This window comes from Pan troglodytes, chromosome 5 (assembly GCF_028858775.2).
Source record: "Pan troglodytes isolate AG18354 chromosome 5, NHGRI_mPanTro3-v2.0_pri, whole genome shotgun sequence".
Classification (NCBI taxonomy): Eukaryota; Metazoa; Chordata; class Mammalia; order Primates; family Hominidae; genus Pan; species Pan troglodytes.
In genome coordinates, this window is record NC_072403.2 from 110007243 (window position 1) to 110031564 (window position 24322).

The window sequence follows — 24322 nt, forward strand, 5'->3', positions numbered from 1 at the left end:
AGTAACAGTTTTGATGAGTATCTGAAGCATGATGTCCTGCATTAGAACTGTCAGGGCTTCTTTGATACATTTATTTCTCTTCTTTAAGCAGAAGAAAAAGGTCCACTTCTGGATTTGTTTCTGCTAATAATAATAAAATGTGTGTTATCAACAGATAACAATATTAGAACTTAAATATATTAGGATAGTTTTAATGGAGTAGTAGAATTATTTGCAGTTTGATATGAATATAAGGCATGTTATAAAGTATGGAGCATTTTCTGGCAGACTCCTTTTATTCCAAGCATATCTGGAAAATTACATAATGCTGAACTGCAGGAAGATGAAGACAAACTGATGCCTACTTTGACATAAGTATGTTAAATAGTTCACATACTTTATCTCTGAAAACGTGGTTGTATGCTCCTAATAACACTATTGCTGGCTAAAATTTATACAGTACTTTTTCCATTGAGTTAGAAATTGTTCCCTTTTCAGAGAGAGGTTCATGCTTATTTCCAATGCCAAAGAACTTGTTTTAGTTTTGAAGGTAAATTGAACAAGTGATTGCTTTCATATATCATGTAATTCCTTACATGTTGATGGCTGTAACTTTTCTACTTAACACATTTTATTCCTTACCATGCCTGTCACTGGTTTAAGCAATCTGCGGGTAATTGATTTCTTCTGTAAAACAGATAACATTTGCTTAAAGCTCTTCTGATAGCTTTACAGCCTCTGCATTAGGAGAAGCACTTCCGTCACCACTGGCATTCTTATAAAATATAATTATTGTATATCCATCAAAGACTAAAAGAAAAGGAGAATAGGAAAAGGCAGTGCAAATATTTCCTGACTTCAGCATTCACACCATTCATATTACTAGCAGTTCCCAGAACACCACTCTACCTTGTTTCACTGCCTTAGGCATACGACCTACACTCCTTTTGTATTTTATTGTTTATTTAAGCAAACAACAAACACACGTTAGTATTTTTCAAATGGTAACATATGTTTAATTCATTAGGTTTATCTATCCCCTCCCCAAAATCTTTAATTTGAGGAGTGACTATTTCTCAACTATGGTTCACATTTTTACTCATGACTTCAGAAAAGTTAATATGTAGCAAGTCCTCTAAATAAACAGCTTTATAATGCACATTAATTGAAAACAAATAAATTCATATTGTCAGAATTTTTCCTTTTTAAAATTTTTTTGTTGTTTTGTCTTCCTTTCTCATGATCAAACCAGTTGACATTTTTTATCTATTTCAAAAACACTTGAATAAAAGAGGAGAGTGTTGTAACTCTTTGTAATGAGTTGTTCTGCAATTGAAGATAACCAATTTGACTTTTTTTTATTATTTAAGTTTTAGGGTACATGTGCACAACGTGCAGGTTTGTTACATATGTGTACATGTGCCATGCTGGTGTGCTGCACCCATTAACTCGTCATTTAACATTAGGTATATCTCCTAATGCTATCCTTCCCCCCTCCCCACACCCCACAACAGGCCCCGGTGTGTGATGTTCCCCTTCCTGTGTCCATGCGTTCTCATTGTTCAGTTCCCACCTATGAGTGAGAACATGCAGTGTTTGGTTTTTTGTCCTTGCGATAGTTTGCTGAGAATGATGGTTTCCAGCTTCATCCATGTCCCTACAAAGGACATGAACTCATCATTTTTAATGGCTGCATACTATTCCACGGTGTATATGTGCCACATTTTCTAAATCCACTCTATCATTATTGGACATTTTGGTTGGTTCCAAGTCTTTGCTATTGTGAATTCTGCCGCAATAAATATACGTGTGCGTGTGTCTTTATAGCAGCATGATTTATAATCCTTTGGGTATATACCCAGTAATGGGATGGCTGGGTCAAATGGTATTTATAGTTCTAGATCTCTCAGGAATTGCCACACTGTCTTCCACAATGGTCGAACTAGTTTACAGTCCCACCAACAGTGTAAAAGTGTTCCTATTTCTCCACATCCTCTCCAGCACCTGTTGTTTCCTGACTTTTAATGATCGCCATTCTAACTGGTGTGAGATGGTATCTCATTGTGGTTTTGATTTGCATTTCTCTGATGGCCAGTGATGATGAGCATTTTTTCGTGTGTCTTTTGGCTGCATAAATGTCTTCTTTTGAGAAGTGTCTGTTCATATCCTTCACACACTTGCAAATGGGGTTGTTTTTTTCTTGTAAATTTGTTTGAGTTCATTGTAGATTCTGGATATTAGCTCTTTGTCAGATGAGTAGATCGCAAAAATTTTCTCCCATTCTGTAGGTTGGCTGTTCACTCTGATGGTAGTTTCTTTTGCTGTGCAGAAGCTCTTTAGTTTAATTAGATCGCATTTGTCAATTTTGGCTTTTGTTACCATTGCTTTTGGTGTTTTAGACATGAAGTCCTTGCCCATGCCTATGTCCTGCATGGTATTACCTAGGTTTTCTTCTAGGGTTTTTATGGTTTTAGGTCTAACATGTAAGTCTTTAATCCATCTTGAATTAATTTTTGTATAAGGTGTAAGGAAGGGATCCAGTTTCAGCTTTCTACATATGGCTAGCCAGTTTTCCCAGCACCATTTATTAAATAGGGATTCCTTTCCCCATTTCTTGTTTTTGTCAGGTTTGCCAAAGATCAGATAGTTGTAGATATGTGGCATTATTTCTGAGGGCTCTGTTCTGTTCCATTGGTCTATATCTCTGTTTTTGTACCAGTACCATGCTGTTTTGGTTACTGTAGCCTTGTAGTATAGTTTGAAGTCAGATAGCGTGATGCCTCCAGCTTTGTTCTTTTGGCTTAGGATTGACTTGGCAATGCGGGCTCTTTTTTGGTTCCATATGAACTTTAAAGTAGTTATTTCCAATTCTGTGAAGAAAGTCATTGGTAGCTTGATGGGGATGGCATTGAATCTATAAATTATGTTGGGCAGTATGGCCATTTTCACAATATTGATTCTTCCTACACATGAGCATACAATGTTCTTCCATTTGTTTGTATCCTCTTTTATTTCATTGAGCAGTGGTTTGTAGTTCTCCTTGAAGAGGTCCTTCACATCCCTTGTAAGATGGATTCCTAGGTATTTTATTCTCTTTGAAGCAATTGTGAATGGGAGGTCACTCATGATTTGGCTCTCAGTTTGTCTCTTATTGGTGTATAAGAATGCTTGTGATTTTTCCACATTGATTTTGTATCCTGAGATTTTGCTGAAGTTGCTTATCAGCTTAAGGAGATTTTGAGCTGAGACAATGGGGTTTTCTAGATATACAATCATGTCATCTGCAAACAGGGTCAATTTGACTTCGTCTTTTCCTAATTGAACACCCTTTGTTTCTTTCTCCTGCCTGATTGCCCTGGCCAGCACTTCCAACACTATGTTGAATAGGAGTGGTGAGAGAGGGCATCCGTGTCTTGTGCCAGTTTTCAAAGGGAATGCTTCCAGTTTTTGCCCATTCAATATGATATTGGCTGTGGGTTTGTCATAGATAGCTCTTATTATTTTCAGATACATCCCATCAATACCTAATTTCTAGAGAGTTTTTAGCATGAAGGTTGTTGAATTTTGTCAAAGGCCTTTTCTGCATCTATTGAGATAATCCTGTGGTTTTTGTCATTGGTTCTGTTTATATGCTGGATTATGTTTATTGATGTGCGTGTGTTCAACCAGCCTTGCATCCCAGGGATGAAGCCCACTTGATCATGGTGGATAAGCTTTTTGATGTGCTGCTGGATTCGGTTTGCCAGTATTTTATTGAGGATTTTTGCATCGATGTTCATCAAGGATATTGGTCTAAAATTCTCTTTTTTTGTTGTGTCTCTGCCAGGCTTTGGTATCAGGATGATGCTGGCCTCATAATATGAGTTAGGGAGGATTCCCTCTTTTTCTATTGATTGGAATAGTTTCAGAAGGAATGGTACCAGCTCCTCCTTGTACCTCTGGTAGAATTTGGCTGTGAATCCATCCGGTCCTGGACTTTTTTTGGTTGGTAAGCTATTAATTATTGCTTCAATTTCAGAGCCTGTTATTGGTCTACTCAGAGATTCAACTTCTTCCTGGTTTAGTCTTGGGAGGGTGTATGTGTTGAGGAATTTATCCATTTCTTCTAGATTTTCTAGTGTATTTGCGTAGAGGTGTTTATAGTATTCTCTGATGGTAGTCTGTATTTCTGTGGGATCGTATGGTGATATCCCCTTTATCATTTTTTATTGTGTGTATTTGATTCTTCTTTCTTTTCTTCTGTATTAGTCTGGCTAGCGGTCTATCAATTTTGTTAATCTTTTCAAAAAACCAGCTCCTGGATTCACTGATTTTTTGAAGGGTTTTTTGTGTCTCTATTTCCTTCAGTTCTGCTCTGATCTTAGTTATTTCTTGCCTTCTGCTAGCTTTTGAATGTGTTTGCTCTTGCTTCTCTAGTTCTTTTAATCGTGATGTTAGGGTGTCAATTTTAGATCTTTCCTGCTCTCTCTTGTGGTCATTTAGTGCTATAAATTTCCCTCTACACACTGCTTTGAATGTGTCCCAGAGATTCTGGTATGTTGTGTCTTTGTTCTCGTTGGTTTCAAAGAACATCTTTATTTCTGCCTTCATTTCGTTATGTAGCCACTAGTCATTCAGAAGCAGGTTGTTCAGTTTCCATGTAGTTGAGCGGTTTTGAGTGAGTTTCTTAATTCTGAGTTCTTGTTTGATTGTACTGTGGTCTGAGAGACAGTTTGTTACAATTTCTGTTCTTTTACATTTGCTGAGGAGTGCTTTACTTCCAACTATGTGGTCAATTTTGGAATAGGTGTGGTGTGGTGCTGAAAAAAATGTATATTCTGTTGATTTGGGGTGCAGAGTTCTGTAGATGTCTATTAGGTCCGCTTGGTGCAGAGCTGAGTTCAATTCCTGGATATTGACTTGGTTTTTTAAATTATTCAGTGTGTGTATATGCATATATGAGAGAAAACTATAGAAAGGAAAGGAATTACGGAATGTGTCATGAAAAATTAATTTTTTTTAGGTATCTAATAGAGATGACTTGATTTTTTTCCTTTGTCTTTTGTTGCCCTAAAAATAATCTGTATACAGTAGAAGGCTGACTATTTGTCAAATACAAAATATCTGTTGACTGAAAAAGTGCACTACAAACTGAATATGTTGATAAAGGGGAGATAAACCAACATGGAAGCCAGAAATAAATCCACACACTTGCAGTCAACTCATTTTTGACAAAGGCATTAAGAACATACACTGGAGAAAGGACAGTCTCTTAAAACTTGCTGGGAAAACTGGATACCTATATAAAGAAGAAGGAAATTAGATTCTCATTTTCACCATATATAAAAATCAACTCAGAATGGATTAAAAACTTAAATATAAGACCCGAAACTATGAAACGATTAGGAGAAAACATGGGGGAAACTCTCCAGGACATTGGTTTGGACAAACATATTTTTGATAAGACCTCAAAAGCACACTCAACAAAAGCACAAGTAGACAAATGGGATTATGTCAAGCTAAAAATCTTCCACATAGCAAAGAAACAATAAAGTGAAGAGACATCCTACAGAATTTTACAAAAAAATATTTGCAAACCATCCATCTGACAGGGATTAGTTGCCAGAATATATAAGGAACTCAAGTAGCTCAATAACAAAAGAAATTTTTTGATTTAAAGATGGACAAAAGACCTGAATAGACATTTCTCAAAAGAAGACATACAAATGGCCAACAGGTATATGAAAAAATGCTCAACATCACTAATCATCAGAAAAATGCCAGTCAAAACCACAATAAGATATTATTAACTAGTTGGGATAGCTATCATCAAAAAGACAAAAAATAACAATTCTGGTGAGGATTAGGAGAAAAAACTAAGGCTTATACATTGTTGGTAGAAATGTAAAGTAGTGTAGCTATTATGGAAGACATGTCTGGAGGTTCCTTAAAAAAACTAAAAATAGAGCTACCAAATAATCTACCAATCCTACTACTGAATATATATCCAAAAGAAAGAAAATCAGTATGTCAAAGAGATATCTGCATTCTCATGTTTTATTGAAGCACTATTCACAATAGCCGAAATATGGAATTGACCTAACTGTTCATGTGAATGGTTAAAGAAAGTGTGATATATATAGTGTGTATATATACATAAACACTTGTGTATATATACCTATACACTTGTGTATATTGTATATATATTGTGTTTGTGTGTGTGTGTGTATATTGTGTGTATGTGTATATATATATGTGTGTATATATATATATATATGTAATGAAATATTCAGCCAGAAAAAAGAATTGTATCCTGTCATTTGCTACAGCAAGTATGAAACTGGAGGACATTATGTTAAGTGAAATAAACCAGGCATAGAAAGACAAATATCTCATGTTCTTGCTCATATATCGGAGCTAAAAAAAAAAAAAAAATTTGAACTCATAGCGATAAGGAGTAGAATGATGGTTACCAGAGGCTTAGAAGGGTAGTAGGGAGGCAGAGATAAAGAGCTGTTGGTTAATAGGTACAACATTATAGTTAGCTAGAAGGAATGACTTCTAGTATTTAATAGCATAGTATGAAAATTATAGATAATAACTTATTGTATATTTAAAAACAGCTAGAAGATAAAAGGCCTAATGTTCCTAATACAAAGAAAAGATAAATGTCTGAGGTGATGGATATCCTAATTAACCAGATTTGATCATTATACATTGTATACAGGTATCAAACTATCACTTGTAACTAAAGAATATGCACTAATATTACATATTAATTAAAAACCCAGAATGAGTAGTTCATTTAAATTAATAGAGACTTGTCTATTAGATTTGGCTGCTGTTTCAGTTTAGCATCTACTGTCAATATTTAGGAGTGGTATTATATAGAATTATAAATGACCAAACCAACAAATGTTCTCTGTTTTGCTATCACAGCTAATTTTGACCTTTTTCACTTTCAAGTGGAAATACTGAATAATAAGTACAAAATTAGCATTTTAATCTTTTACATTTTTCTATTTTATTAGAATTACTCTTTATACCTCATATATTAATCACTGTTCTGCCTATACTTTGTATGTTTTCCACACTAAATTTTATGGTTTTGGAAGAGCAACTGTCTATATATCTAATTCTCAGATGTATTTTTTATTTATATTATTTTAATTCTGTTTCTTGATTTAAAACTAAGAGTAAGTTTGACTTATCTTTGGCCTTGGGACTCAGGGAAAGCTATAAATTTGGTGGTAAGCTCTCAAATTATTCTAGTCACCTGCTTCAGCTTCATTGTCTGTTTTGCTATGCACCCCTTCCCATAACTTCAGCTACGACCTCCCAGATGTCCTCCATTCTGCCATCCCACTTCCACTTCCAGCGTTCTGCTAGGCAATCCTATAATCTGTAATCATAGAGAACACCACTTTGTCACCTTGCTTCAACCTGATGTCTTTGGAGACCTATATCTTCCAGGAAGTCTTTGTGTGTAGTGATCAGAGGAGAGCTGACACCTTCCGTGTCCTTACACTTCTACTCCTCTTCAGTGAAACTTTTTATAACTCCCACAATTGTATCATTTATCTTTAAATGAGTTCATGATCATATTTTAGTATATGCTCCTTTTTAGTTATTGTGCCACATAATAAAGACTGATTCCTTCAAGTAAGTGTCATCAGTTCTGATAGTAAACTGCCCGAGTAGTTATTTTTATCCAGTGCCCATGGTAGCATTTTATGTAAATTGATAACCAATAAATATATTTTAATCATGATGGCATTATACATTTTTTGAGTGTAACAGAGTCAGCAGTAGATGATATAATGCCATTCTTTCAAAAATTAGAAATGTTATTAAGAGATTCAAATTTAAGATAATCATTTGTTTCTTTTCCCTTGATTGATTTAGGGCTTTAAGAAATTTGCAAGTTTTATGATTTACTTTCTTAATAAAGTACATGTGTTGAGTGCACATAAAGTTACGTTCTCCGATTTTTTTTTTTCCTTTGGACTAACTCTATGTGACATCAGATCATCAGATGATGAGGAGGAGGAAAAAAATTAATCTTCAAAATGTTTCATCTTAACAACCAAACTGTTTCATCTTAACAATTACCATCCTCTAAATTTTTAGTAATGTTCTAAAATGGTTTAAACTCTCCCTGAGGATCTTGGCATATGTTTGGACTGCAAGTTCTCTGGAGAAATACAGTGCAGTTTTAAAATTGACTTTGTGTAGAAGTTCGAGATACAGCCCTAGGTTAAACGATGTTTTTACAAAAATGATGAATAAAAGGTGGTTACTTCAGGTCCCCAGTTCTCCATCATACCATTATGATTAACTTGTGTTTACTATATCAATAATACCTGAAATTTGATTCACCTCTTGACTTGGTGGGATATCAGTCAGAAGTGAATAATGCTGCATTACTAATTTGAGTAATTAGTAATGTCAAATTTGAAAAGTCAAAGCATTTGAAAAGTCAAAGCAAAAAGAATTGAGAGCATTGCACTAATATGTAAAAAGTAATCCAATGTGATGGAAGGAAGGATTCCTATTAGTGATTTATTCTTGAGAAAATGCTTCTTTTTTTTATTATACTTTAAGTTCTAGGGTACATGTGCACAATGTGCAGGTTTGTTACATATGTATACATGTGCCATGTTGGTGTGCAGCACCCATTAACTTGTCATTTACATTAGGTATATCTCCTAATGTTTTCCCTCCCCCCTCCCCCCACCCCATGGCAGCACTATTCACAATAGCAAAGACTTGGAACCAACCCAAATGTCCATCAGTGATAGACTGGATTAAGAAAATGTGGCACATATACACCATGGAATACTATGCAGCCATAAAAACGGATGAGTTTATGTCCTTTGTAGGGACATGGATGAAGCTGGAAACCATCATTCTCAGCAAACTATCGCAAGAGCAAAAAACCAAACACCACATGTTCTCACTCAGAGGTGGGAATTGAACAATGAGAACACTTGGACACAGGAAGGGGAACATCACACACCGAGAAAGTGCTTCTAAGTTTAATATTAAATGCCTTTCTCAAGTTCCTAAGTGAGCTCTTCCAAGTGACTTATGAGTTGAAGTCATTTCACCTTTGGGTATTTGAGTGAAGTGCTTAATTTCCCTTCTAGCAAAAGATAATGTTGAGACTTGTGTTAATACAGTATTCCTATTTTAATTGACATATATTCTATATGATAGTAGTGCAAAGATCCTGATTTTTTTTATTTGAAAAGGTAAAAAGCTTCATAAACATAAAAATTGTACATAAGAAAACCTACATGCTTACCTATTACTATCTTTTTCAAGTATAGGTCTTCAAGGTCCCCATTTAAATACTTGTACCTTTGTAAGATGTGTCCTGAGAATGTGAAATGATGACAGTTTCAGGCAGCATGTTTTAGCAGTAAAATGCTGATTGCTTTGATTCCTCCCAGGTGATCAGCACAAGACAGGAATCAAGAGCATTGTGTTAACAGACATGTAACTACAGTAATTTAGCTGGTGTGCCTGAGAACTGTCCACTTCCTTTGCTGCAGATCTCAGCCACTTGGTCTGCGTTGTGACTTACCAAGTGGCCACAGGCGTTGCCAAGCTGAATGCTTCATGCTGTGACAGGGTAGAGAGGAGCTGCTTAACATGGGAGAATAGGGTGTACTGGGCACTGGGTGAGGCAGGTGCCAAAAAAGTCACATCTGTTTCAAAGCAGGAGGATCGTGTGTGTGTGTGTGTGTGTGTGTGTGTGTGTGTGTGTTTGATATGTTAGCTTAGTTCATTCTATTCCTTCCTTTCCATGTTGTCTCTATTTCTTGTTCTTATAAAACTGGAGAAATATTTTTCTTTGTAATTCTGATTTTTCATCTGTGGTCCCAGTGCCTGAAACATAGTGAACCTTCAATAAATGTATGTAATATAAATGAATGCATGGATGTGTATAAGTCATAAGTGCTTAGACATTACTGCAGTTCTAGACAAACACTGACATTCGTGGCTATCAGATCCAGTGGGGATATTCCCAGTAGCCATATAAAATCCTAACTTCATGTAAAGACCTTTTGGGAAATGCGGTAATATCAGAAAGAAGAAAATCTAAGTCTCTAATATTTTACTTATGTTATTGCAATGCTGAAACATTGAACAAAAAACATTTGACATTTTTAGAACAAGTCTGAGTCTCTCTAGTTGTAGATAAAATGCTACAGTCACTAGTTTCAATGGTTTCCCCTCAGGAAGAGGCAAAATGTAGAAGGAAACAACAATCACGAGGGAATGATAGACCCTGAATAGTTAAAAACATGTTTTCAAGAGTCACTCTTAGGAGGAATTCTAAATCATTTTATAAGGGAATTCTAACAAGGGCAGGGACCAGGGGATTTGTGTAGGACAATGAGATGACTTAAGCAGAATAGAGCCTTTCCATCCCCTGGAACACCAGGGCTCCTTGTTTTCTACCTAGGGTCTCCTTTCAGTTTCTGTCATTCAAAAGTCTGAGGCTACTACAGATTCCAAGAAAGTTTTGATCACTTTCAAGTGGCAGTCACAATTGTAGGAGTAAGGAGGTCTTCTTTCCTGCATGAGTAGCAGATAAGATCCCTTAACAATAGAAAAAGGTACAGGCTAGAACTGGAGAGTAGGTAATTTATATATTGGCAAGTTTCCAGAATTTCTGTTTTCAGTTCTTTATTTTGGAAAAAAATAACAAAACACATCTATGTAAAAGACTTCGAATTTTCTACATTTTTCATAGCATTGTTTATATTGACAATTTAAAATTAAACTATAATAGTAGACAACAGTTCCAATAAACCTCACTCAATTAAGAATCCAAATATAATGTTGATTCCTGTAAGAAGAGAGGTTTTTGTTTTTGTTTGTTTGTTGTTTTTTGAGATGGAGTCTTGCTCTGTCACCTGGGTTGGAGTGCAGTGGCTCATTCTCGGCTCACTGCAACCTCTGCCACCCAGGATATAGCAATTCAAGAAAAGAGTTTTTACTAATTACATGGCTAGAGACAAATGAGTGAACAGTAATGCTGTTATAATTGTGCTTTGGTTTATAAATTATTTGAGATTTTCGTAGCACTAAATAATACTAAAGGCAGATTACTTAATTAGTTCAGTCAGATATTGATAAGCCACTAACACCCCAAACTGTTACTTATTACTGTTTCTTATTTTTCCATCCAAATCAGAAAAGAATATTTTTTTCTATGGCTTACATCTCTGGAAGATACTTGAAATTTGCAGGCCTAAAATAAGACATTTTGAGGTAAATTTGCTTATATTCTATAAAGTTTGAGGTATTTCTTCTTGGAAAAAAAAGGTCTGTTTTATTTGCAGTCTCTTGGCAAAGCCTTAGGAGTCATAGAAAGATATAATCCAGGATACGCTGAAGATGCATGGAAAATGCTCAGGTAAAATGATGCAAAAATTCCCACAGCCCTAGAAGACCATCATATCAACATCATTGCTAAAAACATCTTTCTGGTGGTAGAGAAAGTAACATATTTCACCACTGAATAGATTTCATCTGTTCTGCCTCTCTTAGCCCATTAATGAGAAAGAGAAAGAGAGTGTGAGAGAAGAGGAATTGAAGCAGGTAGAACAGTTCTGAACTCCACCTGAAGCTTAGGATGAAGCCCAGGAACATCCAGCCTAGATCATTTGACCAACAGCCAACTTGCAGATTGGTAGGCATGGATAAAATAATTGTCAATTTAAGACCCTAAGAAGTTTAGGAGTGGTTTGTTACTCAGCACTACTATGGAAATAGCCAACTGATACATGTGCTAATGGTAATTTTTAGTGGGGTTCATCAAGTACGGTTTATCCACACAGACATATTGAAAGATATTGATTTCTAATTTTGGTATTGATACAATACAGTACAAAACCAATACAATACAAAGGTATTGATTGCTGATTTCACTACTGTATTAAAGAGACATATCCTACTAATTACAAAGAATAATAAAACAACTCTGTAGCTTCATATGAAGAAGTAGCCATTACAACATAGCTCTAAAAATAGTACATAAAGAACTAAATAATGATGGTTGTAACAATTTTACTTTTGTGGAAGCACTCTTTTTGTTCAACTTTTATTTTGTATTGAAGGAGCACATGTGCAAGTGTGTTACCTGGATAAATGTGTGATGCTAAGGTTTGGGGTATGAATCATCCCATCACCCAGGTACTGAAAATAGTACCCACCAGTTAGTTTTTCAACCCTTGCCACACTCCCTACCTCCCCCACTAGTAGTTCATGTTGCTACAGAGGACATGTTTTTCATCTTTTTTATGGCTGCCTATTATTCCATGGTGTATATGTACCATATTTTCTGTGTCCAATCCACCACTAATGGGAACCTAGTTTAATTCCATATCTTTGCTATTTGTGAATAGTGCTGCAATGAACATGTGAGTGCATGTGTCTTTTTGGTAGAATGATTTGGTATTTTGGATATATACACAGTAATGGGATTGCTGGGTTGTATGATAATTCTACATTAAGTTCTTTGAGACATTACCAAACTGCTTTTCATAGTGGTTGAACTAATTTACATTCCCACTAACAATGTATAAGCATTCCCTTTTCTCCACAGCCTAGTCAGCATGTGTTATTTTTTGAATATTTATTTTTTCATTTTGAGACAGAGTTTGACTCTTGTTGCCCAGGCTGGAGTGCAATGGCACGATCTTGGCTCACTGCAACCTCTGCCTCCCGGTCCAAGCGATTCTTCTGCCTCAGCCTCCCAAGTAGCTGGGATTACAGGCTCCTGCCACCACACTCAGCTAATTTTTTGTACTTTTATTAGAGATTGGGTTTCAACATGTTGACCAGGCTGGTCTCAAACTCCTTACCTCAAGTGATCTGCCTGCCTCGGCCTCCCAAAGTGCTGTAATTACAGGCGTGAGCCACTGCGCCAGGCCTTGTTTTATAAATTTTTAATGGTAGCTCTTCTAACTGGTGTGAGATGGTACCTCATTGTGGTTTTGATTTGTACTTCTCTAATGATTACGGATGAGGAACATTTTTTCATATGTTTGTTGGCCACTTAGATGTCTTCTTTTGAGAAATGTCTGTTCATGTTGTTAGCCCATTTTTAAATAGCATTATTTTGGTTTTTGTTTTTTCAGTTGTTTAAGTTCCTTACAGATTCTAGATACTAGACCTTAGTCAGATGCACAGTTTGTGAATATTTTCTCCCATTCTGTATGCTGGCTGTTGACTCTGTTGCTAGTTTCTTCTGCTGTGCAGAAGCCCTTTAGTAGAATTAGGTCCCACTTGCCAATTTTTTGTTTTTGTTATAATTGCTTTTTGAGGACTTAGTTATCAATTCTTTCCCCAAGGTTGATGCCAGAATGATGTTTCCCAGATATTCTTCTAGAACTATTACAGCTTGAAGTCTTACATTTAAATGTTTAATCCTTCTTGAGTTAACTTTTGTTTATGGTGAAATGCAGAGGTCCAGTTTCATCCTTCTACCTATGGCTAGCCAGCTATCCTAGCACCATGTATTCAATAGGCAGTTCCTTCCTCATTGCTTATTTTTGTCAACTTGGTCAAAGATCAGATGGTTATAGGAGTATGACTTTATTTTGGGGTTCTCTAATCTGATCTGTTGATTTATGTGCCTATTTTTCTACCAGTAACATGCTGTTTTGGTTACGGCTGAGTAATGTGATGCCTCCACCTTTGTTATTTTTGCTTAGAATTGCTTTGGCTATTCAGGATCTTTTTTGGTTACGTATGAATTTTAGAATACTTTTTTCTAATTCTGTGAAAAATGACATAGGCAGGTTGATAGGAATAGCATTGAATCTCTAGATTGCTTTGGGCCATATGGCCATTTTAACGATATTGGTTCTTCCAATCCATGAGCATGGACTGTTTTCCCATTTGTTTGTATCATCTATGATTTCTTTCAGCAGTGTTTTATGAGTCTTCCTGTAGAGATCTCTCACCTCCTTAATTAGATGTATTTGTACGTATTTTATTTCTTTTGCAGCTATTGTAAATGATTTGTATTCTTGATTTGGCTATCAGCTTAAATGTTAGTGGTGAATAGAAATGCTACTTTTTTTTAACTTTAAAGGAAAATTTTATTTCAGTTTAAGCTAAAAGGGGAAGCTCTTTGATTTTGTGAGAATTTCTAAAATGCTACTGACTTTTGTACATTAATTTTGTATCCTGAAACTTTACTGAAGTCATTTATTAAGTCTAGCAGGTGTCTGGTGGAGTCTTTAGTGTTTTCTAGATATAGAATCATTTCATCCATTTAAGAGAGATCATCTGGCTTTTCTTCCTATTTGGATGCCTTTTCTTTCTCTTGCCTGCTTGCTCTTGCCAGCACTTGTGGAGGCACTCTTCATGGCTTCATGTCTACTAAAACTCTATGGATTTTTAGGGTGAAAGTCTTTTTCTGAAATGTTCCCTGAACAGCCTAATCCACGTACTTAAAAAAATTCTTTAATAGTCTTGTATTCTCTAATGTAAATGTTGTGAAAGTTAACAAACCTCCAGCAAGCCTTTGTTACTTAAAAGTCCTTTTCTTTAGAAAACTGTTAAGAGAAGTGAAAATTTCAGAAGTTTATAACTCTATAACAATATTTATATGTTTTGAAATAGGGTATAGGTCTAGAAACTTATCCTAAGGTTGTGAGGAAAAAAATCCTAATCCACATTTTAAATGCTCAAGGAAAGATGTTTTACACTTGCACTAGACTCAATTTTTTATTCTGTATTAAAGTGAGATGGCCAAATATTTAGGCATATGTATTGGTTAGAGTCCTTAAGTTTTATACTTTGGGGGTTTATATTCTTTCATCTGCCACATGGATCATCTGGAGTCTAAGTTGCTTTAAGGGAATATAACCTGCAACTTCTTAAATTCTTGTAAAAATTTACTTGAGAGTAATATTAGTCATGGATAATTGAATAATGGCCTGTAGTCCATTCATTCCTCTACATTAACTGTGTTCTTAGGTCAAACTAGAGCATAAGAAAGCTGTAAACAATGAAAACACTGTTTTAGTCCTTTATATAACTACTATTACTGGCTTGTGTTTGTGTTTATATTTAATTTAGTGCAAATAAGAGTCACTTTAGGTTCTTGAGCAGGGAGTAACACATGAGAGCAATATATTGTGAAGATGATTCTGCAATGTTTTCCCTAATTTCATGTAACTAATATCCCTGGAAAGTAAAAAATTTACACCAAGTAAATAATAGTTTTTAAAAATTTAGTATACATGTTTTACTTCCAGCAGAGATGGGGTCGTAAGGGTTAGAATTACCCTCCTGACTGAAACATTCAAATATTGGAAAAACATATTTGAAACAATGATTTAAAGACACTGGAAAACAGTAAATGAAGGATATCGATTCCTGAGATAGGAAACAAAGTGAGCCCAGTGTTTGTCCCAGCTTACTGCTGTGAGGAAGTTTCCAGGTGATAGCGCAAAGAAGGGAGACAGAGCCTGCTAGACTCCCCGAAATGAGGAAATGGAGTTGGGAATCTAGGGGACCAAGATAGTTAAGAGTTCACAGAACAGAGTTCAGGAATGGAGAAAGCTGCACCCGTAGATAACTCCAGAGATCTGCAGATGGTTCTTCTCAAGTATTCAGTAGAGTACTGAATAGTGCATGCATGTGAGAAAAATACCCCAGTCCTAGGAAATAAGGATTAGAGAAAATGGTTCCTGGCACTAATACAGCACCTGTAATAGTGCCTGTACATCACAGCCAGGTTGAAAAAACTCAAAACTGGGCAGAGTATTCAGAAAGTTTTGCTTCATTAGTGGGAAATAATTCATCCTAGATCAACATTTTCTGGTTCTGAAATAGCAAATCTTAAATGTAAGAATAGAATGACTCAAACTGTTTCTAATAACTGCATCCAAAACCAAAGTTTAAGGATATTTTTGGAATACCAATATATCAACCACCCAACTAGGTAAAATTTACAATGTCTCAAGTCTGATCAAAGATTAACCAGTATGCAAAGAAGCAGGAAATCACAATCCATTATAAGTAGAAAAATCAACCACTCAAAACCAACTTACTCATGTTTTAATGATCAGACAAGGATATCGATGTTGTTATAACTAGATTTCATATATTCAAAAAGCTAAGTAGAGATAGGGAACGTTCTATACAAAACTCCAAATCAAACTTCTAGAGATAAAAACTATTATTTCTTACCTAAAAATACATTTGAAGGGGTGAATGAAAGATTAACATTGAAGAAGATTAGTAAACTTGAAGACATAAAAATGGTACTATTTGAAATAAAACAGTGAGATAATCATCATAATAAAGTGCATCAGTGAGCTATAGGACAAATTATGTGGCCTATTATATGTGTATTTGAAATCCTTGAAGTTGAGGGTGGGGGTAGAGATATGAAAAGTATAAACCTGTGGATTCAGGAGTCTCAAAGAAATCTAAGCACAAGAAACATGAAGAAAACTACACCAACGCATATTATAATTAAACTAGTTAAAAAAAAAAAAAAAGCACTCATAAGGGAAACATCTTAAAAGGGGCCCAAGAAAAAGAACATACTATGCACAGGAAGACAAAGATAAATAATTAACTAGATTTTTTTTATTAGAAAAAAATGTGAGAACACAGCAGATCAACATCTTTAAAGTACTAAAAGAAAAAATACTGGCAACTTAGAATTCTATACCCAGTGAAAATAGTTTTCAAACACAAAGATGAAATAAAGACTTTTTCAGACATACAAAATCAGAAAAAAAAATCATCCACAGCAAAACCATACTATAAAAAATGTTCAAGAAAGTTTTTCAGGCAGATGGAAAATTATACAAAAAGGAAATACGGATCTACACAAAGGAATATAGAACATCAGAAATGGTAACTATGTGAGTAAATATAAAATACTTTTTCTTTTTAAAATTTCTTTAAAAATAACCAACTGTTAAACAGATATAATTTCATTATCATGTGGAATTCATATATATGAACAAGCAAACTGTATTACAATGATAGGATAAAGACCAGAAGGGAAAAAATAGAATTACACTGTTGTTAGTTTCTTATGTTATATGTGAAGTATTACAATATCACTTGAAGATAGATTGTGATAAGTTAATGGAGTGAGACATTTATATGGGAAACAACATGGAAGAATCTGAAAGTAATTATGCCAAGTAAAAGAAGCCAGACAAAAAAGACTACATAATGCATGATTTCATATATATAAAACTCTAGAAAATGCAAACTAATCTATAATGACAGCAGATAAGTGGTTGCCTGAAATGGGAGAGGGGGCTATTGCCAAAGAGATAGAAAGGACACACAAGAGAAAACTTTTAGGGATGATGAATATGATTATTTTCTTGATGTTGATGATGTTTTCACAGAATAATACTCTATCAAAACTTATCAAATGGTACACTTTAAGTGTGCATTGTTTATTGTATAAAAACATACTCAAAAGTTTAAAATATATCAGTATAAAAAGGTCAATGTTTTGGAAATCTTACTTGTTTATCTAGTAAAGAACATTTGGTAAGCATAAGGTGACCTTAGTTAATGGTAGAACTGAAATAGTTAATGTTTGTCAGGAAAGCAGCTAAACTGAACCTTAAATACTTATCAGTATGTTTTTTTAATAAAAAAATTCAGGATTCAAAAGGATATGTAATAAAATTAAAGTGATATAGATAGAATTTATTTTGTGTAATAGAATTTTTTTTGCATCAAAATTTTAAATTAGGATTCAAGAACTGTTTTCTTCAACTTATGAGTTGGAAGAATTCTATCATTCATCATAAAAATGAATTTTTTTGCCTTCTAGTGATATTTTTGTCAACCTCACAAGTTCAATTTTTAAATATACATTTTATTATATGGTATTAAAACTCAATATAAAAAATGCATTTTAGCCATTAAATACCAGTGGTATAGTTCTTAGGCATGGTTGGTAGTTTATATAAACTGATTATAGACTTTCTTCATAGGAACTTGGCAAATGTATTTGATGTACTACTTGATTTAACATCTATGCTTCCGAATGTTTATTATAAAGAAATTACCAAGGTAAGCAGATTTAGTCATAAAGGTGCTCATTGTATCCTTGTTTATTGTGGTTAAAAAACAGATACAGTTTTGATGTTTAATAACCAGGTATTATTTAAATAAATAGCACATCCAATATCAAAGTATGCATCCACTATGAATGATGCTGAGGGATATTTAACAGCATAAAATATATTAATAAAAATTGAAAATTATAAAGTATAATTTACAAAATAACTTGTATAGGATGCTACAGTTTTATATTTTAAAAGTATGTGTATATAACAGTAAATATACAAAAACATATATATACGATCCCTTATTATTACAGAAATAATCCTGTATTTCAGTTACTTATTAATGTGAAGAAAACCACCTAAAAATGTTGTGGCTTAAAACAACAATTTCCCCCCACAATTTTGTTTGTTTGATGAGACCACATGAAATTTCCTGTGGAAGGGGGATAGATAAATAGCAGGGAACACCAATCAATGCCTGGTAGTTGGGAAAAGAAGAAGTATCCAGCTCAGGACACTGAGGATTAGTCAATGAAGTAGGAGGTTAAACCAGCAATGTGTCTAGTTTTGTAAACCAAATGGAAAAGATGTTTCAAGAAAGAAGGAGACGCTTTGGGAGGCTGAGGGAGGTGGATCACTTGAGGTCAGGAGTTCAAGACCAGCCGGGCCAATATGGTGAAACTCCTCTCTACAAAAAAAAAAAAAAGCAAAAAACAAAAAACAAAAACAAGCAAACAAACAAATTTTATGGGTGGGGTAGCACACGTGCTTGTAGTACCAGCCACTTAGGAGGCTGAGGCAGGAGAATCGCTTGAACCTACGAGGCAGAAGTTGCAGTGAGCTGAGATTGCACCACTGCACTCCAGCCTGGGCTACAGAGAAAGATATGGTCACAAGAAAACAAAGAAAGAGACAGAGAGAGAGACAGAGAGAGAGAGAGAGAGAGAGAGAAAGGGAGGGAGGGAGAAAAGGAAGGGAAGGGAGGGGAGGGGAGGGAAGGGGAGGGGAGGGCAGCGAAGGGAAGGGAAGGGAAAGGAAAGGAGGGAAGGCTGGAAGGAAGGAAGGAAGGAAGGGAAAATAGCTATCAAGGCTTATGAGAGAAAGAGAGGAATAATAAGGAAAATTAAACATTGACTTTTTAAAATATGGAGGTTTTTGGCAACCTTGTCAAAAGCTGTTTCATGGAGTAGGTTCAAGACAATAGCAAAGAAGTGAAGGCAATTTCTCCAGTTTTATTAAAGAGCAGATTCACTTTACAGTGTTGACGCAAAGAATTAGCCAATTTTCTGAAGTCACCAAAATGCAGAAATTATTTATCTCAGATCTTCCAATTGTTATAAAGAAGATAGCACAGATTTAACTTAATTTGTTGACTTACTTATTGCCAGGGGGTAAACTCTTGTCCACTTAGTAAATCTGCACCCAAATTGGGGGAGAGATTTGTGTTTGGGGCAGTAAGTTGTCCTCATATAGACTTTTAATTAACACATATTTAGCACCCAGTCTCCCATTTAATTCCGTATTACCTGGCATTTCTCAGTTTCCAGTGTTCTGAGATTTTGAACAGGTGGCAGGCTACCTTTTGGCTCTGCCTTCTCTACATGTTCCCTAGGAAATATCTTCATTTGTTTTTCTGTCTGCTAAACATCTACGAGAAATCTATTACAATTTCTAAATTATTAAAGACTCTAACTCGGTCCTTTTATGACTGTATAGCATTTTTTCCTTCTTTTATTTTAATGAGTCTCAGGGAAGAGGGGAGATAAATATATTTATTTAAGCTTCCACTTGTAAACAAAGATTTACGTGCATTTATTTTTGGGTGGGAGGCTGAGAAGAAGGGATAACTGTTATATTATGATCTTTACTCTCCTCCTGTGTAAAAATATAATAATTCTTACTTTTGTAAAACAGAAGTAATTTTTAGAATATTGAATTAGTTATTCTTTAAATAAAGTATGTTGCTTTCAAAAAATAGGCTTATTTAGTGTAAATGTAAGCAAAACATGAAACCAGTTATAATACAGTTTTGTAATCATGTATAATGCAGTTTTTCCTATAAGATGCTCAAATCAGCTATGAGATATACAATATATCTTTAGATGAAAGTCATGGATATATTATGGTCCTCAAGAATTATTTTAGAAACAATTAAAACAGGAATGTTGAGGAATTTTAGAGATGTTCTAGAAGGATTACAAGCCTTTATTTCATGGGGAATTAAGAAGGGAATGCAAAGGAAATTGATGTTATATTAGATAGTTACCTACCTAAAGTATTTACATAATTCTTGGAAAAAAAAAGAATAGAAGGGAAAGTACAAGGCCTCACCAATTATACTAACTGAGAAATTCAGAATGTATATCCACATGTTATAATGGATGCCATAGTTTGAGACCTTAAAATCATAAACACATATATATGTATATAATGATAAATATATAATGCAATATATATGATATACATGTATATACATAACTTACATATCCAATCTTGATCTGAGAAATTATATTTCCATATACTTAAATAATCTTGATGTAAATTTGAAAAAATCTTTGTTTCACCTGTGAAATTTGTGTTAAAAAATTCAGCATTGAGGACTAATTTTTGTTGCATTTACAGTGATTGATACCATGGTTAAAAAAGAAAAAGGCTGTAACAATATGTATTTCTTTTTACTTTTATTTTAGGTTCAGGGGTACATATGTATGTTTGTTTTATAGCTCAACTCATGTCATGGGGGTTTGATTTTGTCACTCAGGTACTGAGCATAGTACCCAATAGTTATTTGTTCTGCTTGTATTCCTCCTCTCACCCTCCACCCTCAAGTAGACCCCAGTGTCTGTTGTTCCCTTCTTTTTTTTTTTTCTTTTTTCTTGAGATGGAGTCTCACTCTGCTGCCCAGGTTGGACTGCAATGGCACAATCTCGGCCACTGCAACCTCTGCCTCCTGTGTTCAAGCAATTCTCCTACCTCAGCCTCATGAGAAGCTGGGATTATAGGCATCCACCACCATGCCTGGCTAATTTTTGTATTTTTTTTTTAGTAGAGACGGGGTTTTACCATGTTGTCCAGGCTGGTCTTGATCTCCTGACCTCGTGATCCACCTGCCTCGGCCTCCCAAAGTGCTGAGATTACAGGCATGAGCCACCGTGCCTGGCCTGTTGTTTCCTTCTTTGTGTCTATGAGTTCTCATAATTTAGCTCCCACTTATAAGTGAGAACATGCAGTGTTCGGTTTTTTGTTCCTGCATTAGTTTGCTAAGGATTATGACCTCCAGCTCCATCCATGTTCCTACAAACGATCTGACCTTGTTCTTTTATATGGCTGCATAGTATTCCATGGTGTATATGTACCACATTTTCTTTATCCAGTCATTCATTCATGGACATTTAGGTTGATTCCATGTCTTTGCTATTGTGAATAGTGCTGCAATGAGCATTTACGTGCATGTGTCTTCAGGGTAGAATGATTTATATTCCTCTGGGTATATGCCCAGTAATGGGATTGCTGGGTAGAATAGGTAGTTCTGTTTTTAGCTTTTTGAGGAATCACCACACTGCTTTCCACAATGGTTAAACTAATTTACACTCTCATCAACAGTGTGTAAGTGTTCCCTTTTCTCTGCAACCTCACCAGTATTCTGTTATTTTCTTACTTTTTAATAATAGCCATTCTGACTGGTGTAAGATGGTATCTCATTGTGGTTTTGATTTTCATTTCTCTAATGATCAGAGATAACAAACTTTTTTTCATATGCTTGTTGGCTGCATGTGTGTCTTCTTGTGAAAAGTGTTTATGTCATTTGCCCACTTTTTAATGGAGTTGTTTTTATCCACTTATAAATTTGTTTAAGTTTCTTAATTAAATACTGGATATTAGATCTTTGTCAGATGCATAGTTTGCAAATATTTTCTCCCATTCTGTAGATTGTTTACTCCATTGATAGTTTCTTTTGTTCTGCAGAAGCTCTTTAAATAGATTCCTTTTGTCAATTTTTGCTTTTGTTGTGATTGCTTTTGGCATCTTTGTCATGAAATCTTTGCCCATTCCTATGTCCAGAATGACATTGCCTAGGTTGTCTTTTGGGGTTTTTATAGTTTTCAGTTATACATTTAAGTCTTTAATCCATCTCGAGTAGATCTTTGTATATGGTATAAGGAAAGGGTCCAGCTTAAATCTTCTGCATATGTCTAGCCAGTTATCCCAGCACCATTTATTGAACAGGGAGTCCTCTCCCCATTGCTTGTTTTTGTCAGCTTTGTTGTAGATCAGATGGTCCTATTTATGCAGCCTTATTTCTGAGCTTTCTATTCTGTTCCATTGGTATGTGTCTGTTTTTGTACCAGTACCACGCTGTGTTGTTAGTGTGGTCCTGTGGTTTGAAATCATGTAGCATGATACCTTCAGTTTTGTTCTTTTTGCTTAGGATTGCCTTGGTTATTTGGGCTGTTTTGGTTCCATATACATTTATTTTTTTTAGTTCAGTGAAGAATGTCATTAGTAGTTTGATAGGAATAGCATTGAATCTATAAATTGCTTTGGGTAATATGGCCATTTTAATGATACTGATTATTCCTATCCATGAGCATGGAATGTTTTGCCATTTGTTTGTGTCATCTCTGATTTCTTTGAGCAGTGTTTTTAAATAATCATTGTAGAGATCTTTCACCTCCCTGGTTATCTGTATTCCCAGGTATTTTATTTTCTTTGTGGTAATTGTGAATGGGATCACGTTCCTGGTTTGGCTCTTGGCTTGACAGTTGTTGGTGTATAGGAATGCTAGTGATATTTGTACATTGATTTTGTATCCTGATATTTCACTGAAGTTGTTTATCAGCTAAAGGAGCTTTTGGGCCAAGATGATGGCATTTTCTAGATATAGAATCATATGGTCTGCACACAGGGATAGTTTGACTTCCTCTCTTCCTATGTAGATGTCATTTATTTCTTTTTCCTGATTCCTCTGGCCAGGACTTCCAATACTGTGTTGAATATAAGTGGTGAGAGTAGACATCCTTGGCTTGTTTCAGTTTTCAAGGGGAAAGTTTCTAGCTTTTGCCCATTCATTATGATGCTGGCTATGAGTTTGTCATAGAGGACTCTTACTATTATGAGTTGTGTGCATTCAATACCTCGTTTATTGAGAATTTTTAACCTAAAGGGATGTTGAATTTTATTGAAAGCCTCTTTGCAGCTATTGAGATAATCATGTGGTTTTTGTCTTTAGTTCTGTAAAATGTGATGAATCACATTTATTGATTTGTGTATGAGAAACCAAGCTTGCACCTGGGGATGAAGCCTACTTGATCATGGTGGCTAACTCTTTTTGATGTGCTGCTGGATCTGGTTTCCAAGTAGTTTCTGAGGATTTTCTTATCATTGTTCATCATATTGATCTGAGGTTCCTTTTTGTGTGTGTGTGTCTCTGCCAGGTTTTGGTATCAGGATGATACTAGTATCCTAGAATTAGTTAGGGAGGAATCCCTCCTCCTCAATTTTTTGAAATAGTTTCAGTAGGAATGGTACCAGCTCTTCATTTTACTTCTGATAGAATTCAACTGTAAATCTGTTTGGTGCTGGGCTTTTTGTTGTTGGTGGTGCTGGTGGGCTATTTAATACTGATTCAATTTGGCAGCTCATTATTTGTCCATTTAGGGAATTAATTTCTTCCTGATTTAGTCTTGGAAGCTTATATGTGTCTAAGGATTTATTAATCTCTTCTTGGTTTTCTAGTTTGTGTGTATAAAGGTGTTCATTGTAGTATCTGATGCTTACTTTTGTATCTCCGAGGTCCGTGGTAACAGCTCCTTTGACATTTCTAATTGTGTTTATATGGATATTTTTTCTTTATTACTGTAACTAGTGACTATGTATCTTATTAATATTTTCAAACAACCAACCCCTGGATTTGTTCTTCTTTGGATTGGTTTTGTTTCTTGATTTCCTTCAGTTCAGCTCCGATTTTGGTTTTTTTTGTCTTCTGCTGACTTTGGGGTTGGTTTGCTTTTGCTTCTCTAATTCTTTTCATTATGATGTTATGTAATTAATTTGGGATCTTTATAACTTTTTGATGTGAGCATTTAGTGCTGTTAATTTCCCTCAACACTGCCTTAACTATGTCCCGGAGGTGCTGGTGTGTTTTAACTTTGTCCTCATTAGTTTCAAAGTACTTGATTTCTGCCTTAATTTCATTATTTACCCCAAAGTCATTCAGGAGCATGTTGCTTAATTTCCATGTAATTACCTGGTTTTGAATGATGTTTTTTAGTCTTAAT

The 24322-nt window shown here is 35.0% G+C and overlaps 1 long non-coding RNA gene across 1 annotated transcript in view; it reads left to right on the plus strand.

Moving 5' to 3' along the window:
- Positions 1 to 24322, plus strand: part of LOC134810342 (uncharacterized) — a 446369-nt gene that overhangs the window by 230138 nt on the left and 191909 nt on the right. Inside the window, exon 4 of the long non-coding RNA XR_010158115.1 lies at positions 17970 to 18048. This is a non-coding gene — a long non-coding RNA (uncharacterized LOC134810342). The remainder of the gene's footprint in view (positions 1 to 17969; positions 18049 to 24322) is intronic.